Source organism: Labrus bergylta, chromosome 20 (genome assembly GCF_963930695.1).
Source record: "Labrus bergylta chromosome 20, fLabBer1.1, whole genome shotgun sequence".
NCBI lineage: Eukaryota > Metazoa > Chordata > Actinopteri > Labriformes > Labridae > Labrus > Labrus bergylta.
In genome coordinates, this window is record NC_089214.1 from 10,051,080 (window position 1) to 10,060,210 (window position 9,131).

Genomic DNA, 9,131 nt, shown 5'->3' on the forward strand with positions numbered 1-9,131 from the left:
ACCTACAAACATACATACAGTGCATACATGCATGCATGCATACACACACAGACACACACACACAAAATCTACATACATGCATGCAAGTTGAATTCACTCAAACTCAGCAGTCATCACAGTGTTTGATACAAGAGGAAGAGTATACAAAACGGAAATGTTGGCACAAAGGGGACAAGAACCTGAGCAGAGTCAGACGATGACAAAGTTCTTAGAGTGACTGTCAGAAAAAATGCATCATCAACATCCGTTGCTGCCGATACTACAGCTGAACGCAATGTCAACATGAACCTAATTCCAAATTCCAAATGTAAGGCCAGACTTTTGGTCAAAAGTTCTTGGAGAGTTTTTATGCTCCCAGAACTACTGGCTCATCGGAAAAGATTAAATGTTTGGGTGCAGGTTTGTAGCGAAATCAGCTGTTCAAACACAGCAGGGACTCAGGCTAGTTAGATACTAGACTTGATTCAAATCATGTTTTTTATCTTTTTATTTTGGGGCTTTTTATGCTTTTATTAGAGAGACAGGACAGTGGATAGGGTTGGAAATCAGGGTGAGAGAGAGAGTGGGGAATGACATGCAGCTAAGGTCAAAGGTCATAGGTATCTGGTTTGCACACATACAACAATAAAAGACAATCCACAAACATTCAGCCCCGTAAACACCATCCAGCATTCAGTGTGAAGTGCAGTGTGCAAAGAGCAGCAAGAAATTAACTGTAACTGTAATTTAACAAATAAATAATAGCAGTTTCAAAAGAGACCTGATTTTGTCTTCACCACAGGCATACAGTCGGCCTGAGGGTAGAAGATTCATCTCTGCATATCATTTTCCTTAAAAAGAACAACCGTTGTTAAACCTTTTTTGTTGTGGCAACATGTTGTTCAAAAAGACAGTTTGTTGTCCAGCACAGAGCCATGATAGTTAAAGCTGTTTTTATCATGGTTGCTATATAACTGAGGTTAATCTTCCTAACAGCAATTATCATGTGTTTTGTTTTCAGAGCGTTTAACTGAAGGAAAGACTCGTCGCAGCAGGATGTGAATTAATTAACCGCAGCCCCACGGTGATGCTCCTCCACTTCAAGGAGACTTCAAATGACTGTGTCACCGCAAATGTAATTATATGTCTCTTAGTATGGTTGCTTTGACAGTCATTTGTGCACAAGATGAATAATAGGGAGGAGAGGCATACATGTAGTGTATCTGCAAGATCCATCAAATCTACAATAAAAGCCATTTAGCTCAATCAGCCAGTTGCTTATCAGAACTGAACCCAGAAAGGCTAATCCTCTTATTGCCTTTCTCATAATAACCAGTCACGTGTTTCATGCCACACCAAGCTTCCCAAAAACTATAACTTCCTAGCTCAGCATCAATTTTATCTGTGCACCTAAATTTCGCTTTTTTGATTTCTCCTTTTAAGAAACAGACATCTGAGAGCTGCTGAGGTCCATGGTTTGTTATATGGGAAAGACCTGATCACCTAACAGTGTCTCTGCAAAACGAGGAGTAGTTGCACACAACATCAGCCAACACCAGTTTATGCAGTCAAATTACCCCTGCAGGGCTAGAGAGGCGTCCTCAGGCGTCCAGACCTCGGCCTGATGGTTCTGCACCTTCTCTCTCCTAAGCTCAGTCTTGTAAACTGGCTGAGGATGTACAGAGTTTTTTTTTTCCCAGGGGAAGGACGAGCCTAACATTTATATGCACCCTTAATGAAGCCATAACAAGGATCCAAAGTGTTCATGTGGCGCGTAGGGCAGTTCACATATTGATAAAAACTGCTCAGTGTTTTCTTTAAGTCACAATGATTGAAGTCACCCAGTATGATGATCAGGGCATCAGGAGAGATGGATTGGAGTGAGTGCACAACTTTAGAGATGGCCTCAGACGCGACTTTAGAACTGCCTCATTGACACTGACAAGAGTTTCCTATCCAACAAGTAAAACTGCTCCAGCAACAGAAATATTTTTAAACCATATCTGATTAATGCACCATGACACACGCCCCCTACTTGTGATTTCTGAGTTTCCATACTGTCCCGATCCAGACGGATGGGGGCTCCGAAGCCATCTAAATCCAAGGAGGCGTCCGAGTCTGAATCATGAAGCCAAGTCACTGCATGTGAACGGCATAAGACAAATGTCTCTGTGCAGTAGTAACATACATGAGTAACCTTCCCTTCCAATTTCATTTTACTTTTCAGGTTTTGGACATTAACCAGGATTATAGAGGGCAGGGGAATAATATAACGACCCCCCTCCATTTTTTTCCTCTCTTCCTTGTTTTTGCCATCTTCTTAAAGTCCGTCCAACTGCTCCAATGATCACAAAGTATATGCTGATTTATGATATGATGAAAACCATAAGGGCATGTGTAGAATCCAGAGAGGGGAAATTCCACTGAAGATATAAAATAAACTCCTGTGAGTATTTGATTGTATGGGAGTGTAAGTGAGTCCAAGCAAACAAAGCAAAGTTCAGGAGAATCACCAAAAGCAGATCAGATAAAATCTCCATTGCAAACCAACTCATGAGCAGCACACCCTAAAACAACGCTGGATCTCTTTGCGCTTTAAATAACAAAAGGTAGCAACAGGTCAGACTTGAACCTGGGCTGCACACTTTGAGGACTGTAGCCTCTGTTCATGGGGAACACAAACTTACCACTTCAGCCCACCGGTGCCCAAAGATTTTCAAATCAACTGTCAAACTCATAGGCTCAGACCACAGACACATGGACAGTTTCAACTGATTTTAACATTACAATCCTCTGAACTCTCACACACGAGATGATTCAGCCAGACTGCGACACCTGCCAGTTGTAGTAACGATTTCACAGCGACAAGATCTCATAAAATCTTGCGGGATCAAACGTGACTTTAGAAGAACAAAAATGGAGGAAGAACAACTTCATCAGCTGGCTGTCCTGCATTGCATTCTGCTTGCAGTAAAAAGAATTCTGGCTTAGAAGACGCTAGAGATGCGGCTTGTATTACTTAGTAGTGGAGCACAGTTGCGTTTATGTTCGCTGTCATGTTTGTAAGCTGTAAAAGTATGCAGCTTCTGGTTGGTGAAACTTACCTGTGTGTTCGCTCTCATTGGCAATGCAAGTACTCCGTCGGAGGCGGCTCCAGCTGGAATCATAAAATCAAACATGTTTGATATTTAAGATTCCAGATCGGGGACGCTCTGACTCGATCAGTAAATCGATCAGTAAAATGGACAACACACACTTTAGGATTATTTGGACAAATAATCGTCTGTGAAAAGCCTTAAATCGAGTCACGCCCGGTTAGTTCATGAAGTCAGAATTCCCAGAGAAGGAATCCTGCTGACCACTCTTCTAGCGCCGCCCTCACGACAAACTTGACATTTAAGCTCCAGCTCAAGTAAGATCTTATTTCTTTCGTTCAACATCATGCGACCATTTGAGTAAGCAGCAGGCTTTTCCGTTTGGTCAGTTGGTTCTCTTTGTGCTGAGCATGATGCTTCCACCAGCTTTGATCCCAGATATTCTCCAAAACTTTACTGTGGAGTCTTTGTGTTTCATGCTCTTTGTCTCCGATGGTACAGGTTACCGAGTGGATCGGCTGGTTCCTGTCCACTCGTCCGTGTTTCCTCTCCGGCGCTCCCGAGGGATTCCTGCTGTCGTGTCTCTGTATTTACTGCTTACACTCCCCGACTGCTGCTGTGAATTGAAAAGTCATCTCCTAGGCCTCCCTGTGCTCCTTAAATCACCTCCCCATCCAAAACTTCCCCCTCTCCCTTCTGCAGGGACGCTGTTCTCCCACAGTCACACATCAGATACGTGTAATGCTTTTATATTGATGTTTCTATACCAATATGAAGCACACAGAGGGATCATTTCTGATAACTGTAGAGGGGTTTTTAGAATATGATTTCATCTCCAGGGAGGGAATGTCAATTATATTTTGATGCAGCTGCAGCTTCTGGGCAAAAACTCACACCTGAAACCTAAATAAGGAAAGAAAAGAAAATCAGTTTAGTCAGAAATCATTTTAAAAAAATGTTTCTGAAAGTGGTGTACGTGAAAATACCGAAATGTGGCTTTTAGGAATGTTTGTGACGCAAAAGAGTTGCTGCTGTCAAGGTCTGAGACAGAAACCTGCTGAGTGGACTGAACGCACACACATGCAAACACGCGCACACACACACGCACACACACACGCACACACACACACACACACACACACGCACACACTCTTGCTATCAGTGACAGTGATATCCTCCGTGTTCTGTCCTCCACAGTGAGACGCAAGACTCAACAGGACTGATAATTCAAAGCCTGACCCTGAGTGTGTGAGTATGTGTGTGTGTGTGTGTGTGTGTGTGTGTGTGTGTGTGTGTGTGTGTGTGTGTGTGTGTGCGTGTGTGTGCGTGTGTGTGTGTGTTTCAAGGCTGCAGGTTTGTTATTCCGTTAAAAAAATTAAGATTTACAGTTGGTTTTTAATGAGCGTCTGTATTTTTAGAATCTAATAGACTGCTGCTCTGACTCCTTCTCTGTTACATCATTTAAAGTGTTTTTTATGATGGCGACAGAGAGGAAGAATCTAAACTCTCCTCTTTTCTTAACAGGGAATAAACAAACCAAGAAAGGGAAAAGGTTTAGAAAAATGGATAGAATCGATGCTACAGAGGTGGACAGGTCTCAACATCATAACAGATCCAGACGCACGATTTAGAAGAGTTTAACAGCCCAAAATGTAACCCTTCTCCATAGAGGGCCAACATGTTTTATACCCTGAATATATTCTTGGTTCTTATCCCGGGGTATAAAACAGGCTGTTTATACCCCCCTCATAAATCAGCACTTTAAGAGTTTGAACTTAGTGGTCTGGCCAAACTATTTTACAGAGCTCACTCAGATGTAACATTTTGATTTAATTTGATTTCTCACGCTGAGGACACGATATTCATTGTGTCTAACTTTTCAAAATATCAATTAGGAAACTGTAAATACTCTAATAACTAAGATGAAAGTTTTGTAATTTTAATTGATTTTAAACAATAATGTAAAAAAAATTGAAGAATAATTCAATAAAAACCAGAGAAAACAGAGCGCCTGTGAAACAGACTGCGTTCATTCATCTCAGTCATCACCGTGCTGCTGAGAGAGCAGCCAACACATCCTGCTCTCACACACACACACACACACTCACACACACACACACACACACACACACACAGTTTAATATCCTGGCCTGCTATCGTTTTACTCTGCAGAGTCGTCAAAATAGGATTAGAAGGTTTAATAAAGGATGATTCTCACCAGGAGGAAATGACTCCTCAGGGCAAACACACACACACACACACACACACACACACACACACACACATACACACACACACACACACACACACACATACCCCCACACATACAAAATGGAGTGCAACACCTCAGGAGTCTTCTGCCTGATCATCTGTTCAGACTCTCAGTTTCCACTGGATTAACAAACACCTGAAAATTTATGTAACCTGAAGCTACACACACACACACACACACACACACACACACACACACACACACACACACACACACACACTGAGTAATCTCTTTAAACATGCGACCACAGATTTCAACTGAACTATTATTCTTAAATGTTTTTTGTAACACACAGTTAAAACAAAAACAAATCAAGGCAGAGGTAGAACATAAACTCCTGTGTTCTGTTGAATTGAGCAGAGAGTGTTTACAGAAGATGACACGTGTTTGCAGCCTGTTTTAAAATGTTAGTCTGAGGCATCACTTTAGCTTTATGCTAGTTTTGGGCTTTTTTTCCCCCAGAAAATAGTCCACCACTGTTAACAAGAGCTTGAAGTCAACGTTTCTTAAATGTTCTTGGCTCAGTGTAAAAAGCCATCAGACTCTTTAATGCGAGAACTAAAATGTTTGTTCATTTTTGACAGAAATTTATAATTTTTTATTTTTCTTGCGGGTCTCTGAGAAGTCAGCTTCTCTTTTTAAATACATTAGGGGCTCCAAGGAATCAATATAAAAAAAGTTTAGTGGTACTATGTGTTTCGTGGTACTAAACAGGTTTTGTGTTGAGATTTGGGGAACAATGATGTTGAGTCAGTTACATGCTCTGTAGGCTGCTTTGATGTTAAAGAAAGGCCTTACACTTGAGTTGTAAGATGAGCGTCTGAGGATTTAAACCTGGGTTTAGATCGTCTTAACTGGCTTTTTGATGGTATCTGGTGATTGGTCTAAAGTAGAGGTTCCCAACCTTTGACTCCAACCAGGACCCACAAGAAAAAAAAGTGACACATTGCTTTCAAAAATGTGTGTTATAAGAGAGTAATTTATCCCCTTGTTCCCTTATTCCCTCAGTGAAGGTGTCTCTGGCGGACCAATCAGAGCTCCTCCTTTTGCATGACATGGTAGTGGAGGTGATGATGAGTCACAGTGCCAACAGTCAGGACCACTGAAGAAGAAGAAAGAAGAAGAAGAAGAAGATGATGGTAATGACAGGCTGTACAGAAGAGGAGAGTTATTACAGTCATGATGAGACAAGAAGTCAGGATGTGTCTGCTTGATTGACATAAAAGAAAAATAATAGTGTATGAGAAGGGAAACTGACGTCAAACGAGCCCTATTTAGTAAAAAAATATATAAAACTCTTCAACCCTGCCCACGCGGAAGTGTCGTGAGATTTCTTGCTGCTAACCCTAACCCCCATATCGACTTCTTGTAGGAAAAAGACAGAGGAAAGTCGAGGTGAAAAATTTCGCAGTTTGCGTTCACACTTTTCAGGAAATTTGTGCAGTTATGAAAATAGAAGATCTTTCCACAAGTGGAAGTGTAAATACCGTGTAATTTTATATTATTGTATTTTTTTATTTAACTGATGTAAATATGTTTGATTTTTAACTTCTATTTTTATTTTGAATAATTATATTCCTGTTTCCTGTTTTCTTGAGCTGCTGGAATGCAAAAAATTCCCCCATGGGGGATCAATAAAGTTTATCTTTATCTTTTATCTTTATCTTTAGCTTTTAAGGAAAATGGAAGACACATAAAGTAGCAGTTAGCAGTTGAAGTGTTCAGTCTACAGTACTGATGTATGAGTACAGCAGAATGAGAGGTCAGAGAATGAAGAAGAAATGGAGAGCTGCAGAGGAGCTTCAGGTAAACGAGTTCTCCGAAAGGAAACTCATTACTGAAGTGAAATGAAAAATCATTCCTGAAAAAGCTCCTTCTCCCTGACGTCAGCATCCTCCTAACATTATATGACACACAATGAATGGACTGAACTTATAGCCTCAGTGTGTGTGTGCGTGTGTGTGTGTGTGTGTGTGTGTGTGACCACAAGAACAGGACATGATATCCTGTAATAACAGCATAATTGACTTAAGAATAAGGTATAATCAAAGGAATTTTAGATCTCTGACGCACTGCAGAGCGTGAGCGTTTACACTGATCAGACCAAAAAAAGTATGACCGAGAATTGTTCAAAACAATACGTAAACATTAATGATGATGACGCACAGGACATGTTCTTCATCTTGTTGTTCACAACATCATACACTAACTAAATCTTCAAGTTCTTCACATTTTTCAGGCTAGTGTACTAAAAAAAGAGGCAGCAACAAAAACCGTTCGATGCTCTTAAGCTCGGCTCGGACTACAGGATAATCAGGCCAATTCCTCGTTTCTGACAATTGTGGATGTGTCCCCAACCCGAGGCTGCTTCAAAGAGAATTGGGGACACTCCGATTTATATCAAACATGTTTGATATTTAGGATTTAAAATCTTGACGATTACATCTTGAAAAGGCGGAATGGTGTGACTACAGACGAGGGAGTACAGAAGTAATGGAGAAAGGTAGCAACACACAATTATTTGAGACAAACATTGAAGCTTTAATTCATATGAGTACACACCCTAAATGTGTGTTATAAGAGAGTCATTTATCCCCTTGTTCCATTTTTACCTTATTCCATCAGTGACATAAGGTGATGATGAGTCAGAGTGCCTACAATCATCACCACTGAACAAGAATAAGAAGATGACGGTAATGATCGTTTCAGTAGATTGTACAGAAAAGGAGTTATTACCGCCGTGATGAGACAAGAAGTCAGGATGTGTCTGCTTGATTGACAGAAAGTAGAGATAACTAGGTGTGTGTAAGTGTGCATGTGTGGTGCATGAGCTCTTACTGTACATACACATGCATGAAAACTGACGTCAAACAAGTTTCATTTAATGAGCGTCTATTGTAGTGTGTGTCAAAGAGTTCAGTCCCTCTCTTTTTCTGGTCATTCATTATTTTTTTCTCTCTGCTGAATGAACTTCTCTTATCTTTTTCCCTGAACGCTTTCATTTCATTTCCGATGTACTCTGTTGCTTCTTTTAATTGTACACTCTATCTCTGAAATGCTCTCGTTTCTGTTCTTCTATTCACACTCGGTCAGATTTTCTAAGAATTAATTAGGCATTAATTGAGCTCTCTTCTGGACAGAGCTCACTTAGATCCACATCAAGTCCCGCATTCAGTATAAACTCCTCCTACTCACCTACAAATCTCTCCATGGTCTAGCACCACCGTACCTCACCGACCTCCTCCATCCCTACACCCCGGTCCTCAGCCACAGGCCTGCTCTCCACCCCCCACACCAAACTGCGATCTTTTGGTGACAGAGCCTTCAGTGCCTCAGCCCGCACACTCTGGAACTCTCTCCCTGCCTAAAATCCCCACTGCTGCATCTCTGGTCATTTTTAAAAACCTCCTCAAACACCACCTGTTCAACAAAGCATTCAGCCTCATCTAACACTCCCCCCAGCTGATCACCCACTTCCTTTCTCCTTCATTTGTTTGTCTCTTGTTGTCACATAAGCACATATTTAAAAACACACACAGCAGAGAAATGTGTCACACTTTGCTCTAGAGATATTCACTGAGACATCAGGATTTAAATGTCCCTCCTGTTTGTTAATGATTTATTCAAATACTACACATATATGTTTGAATATATGTGTCCGCCGGGACAGAATATTAAAATCATTTTGGGTGAAAAAATTGGCCCCTTTCTATGCATCAAATTCATTGCAAAAGTGTATCATTCAGCACCGCTAACAGCCATGCACAGTTTAATGAGCGTCTTCT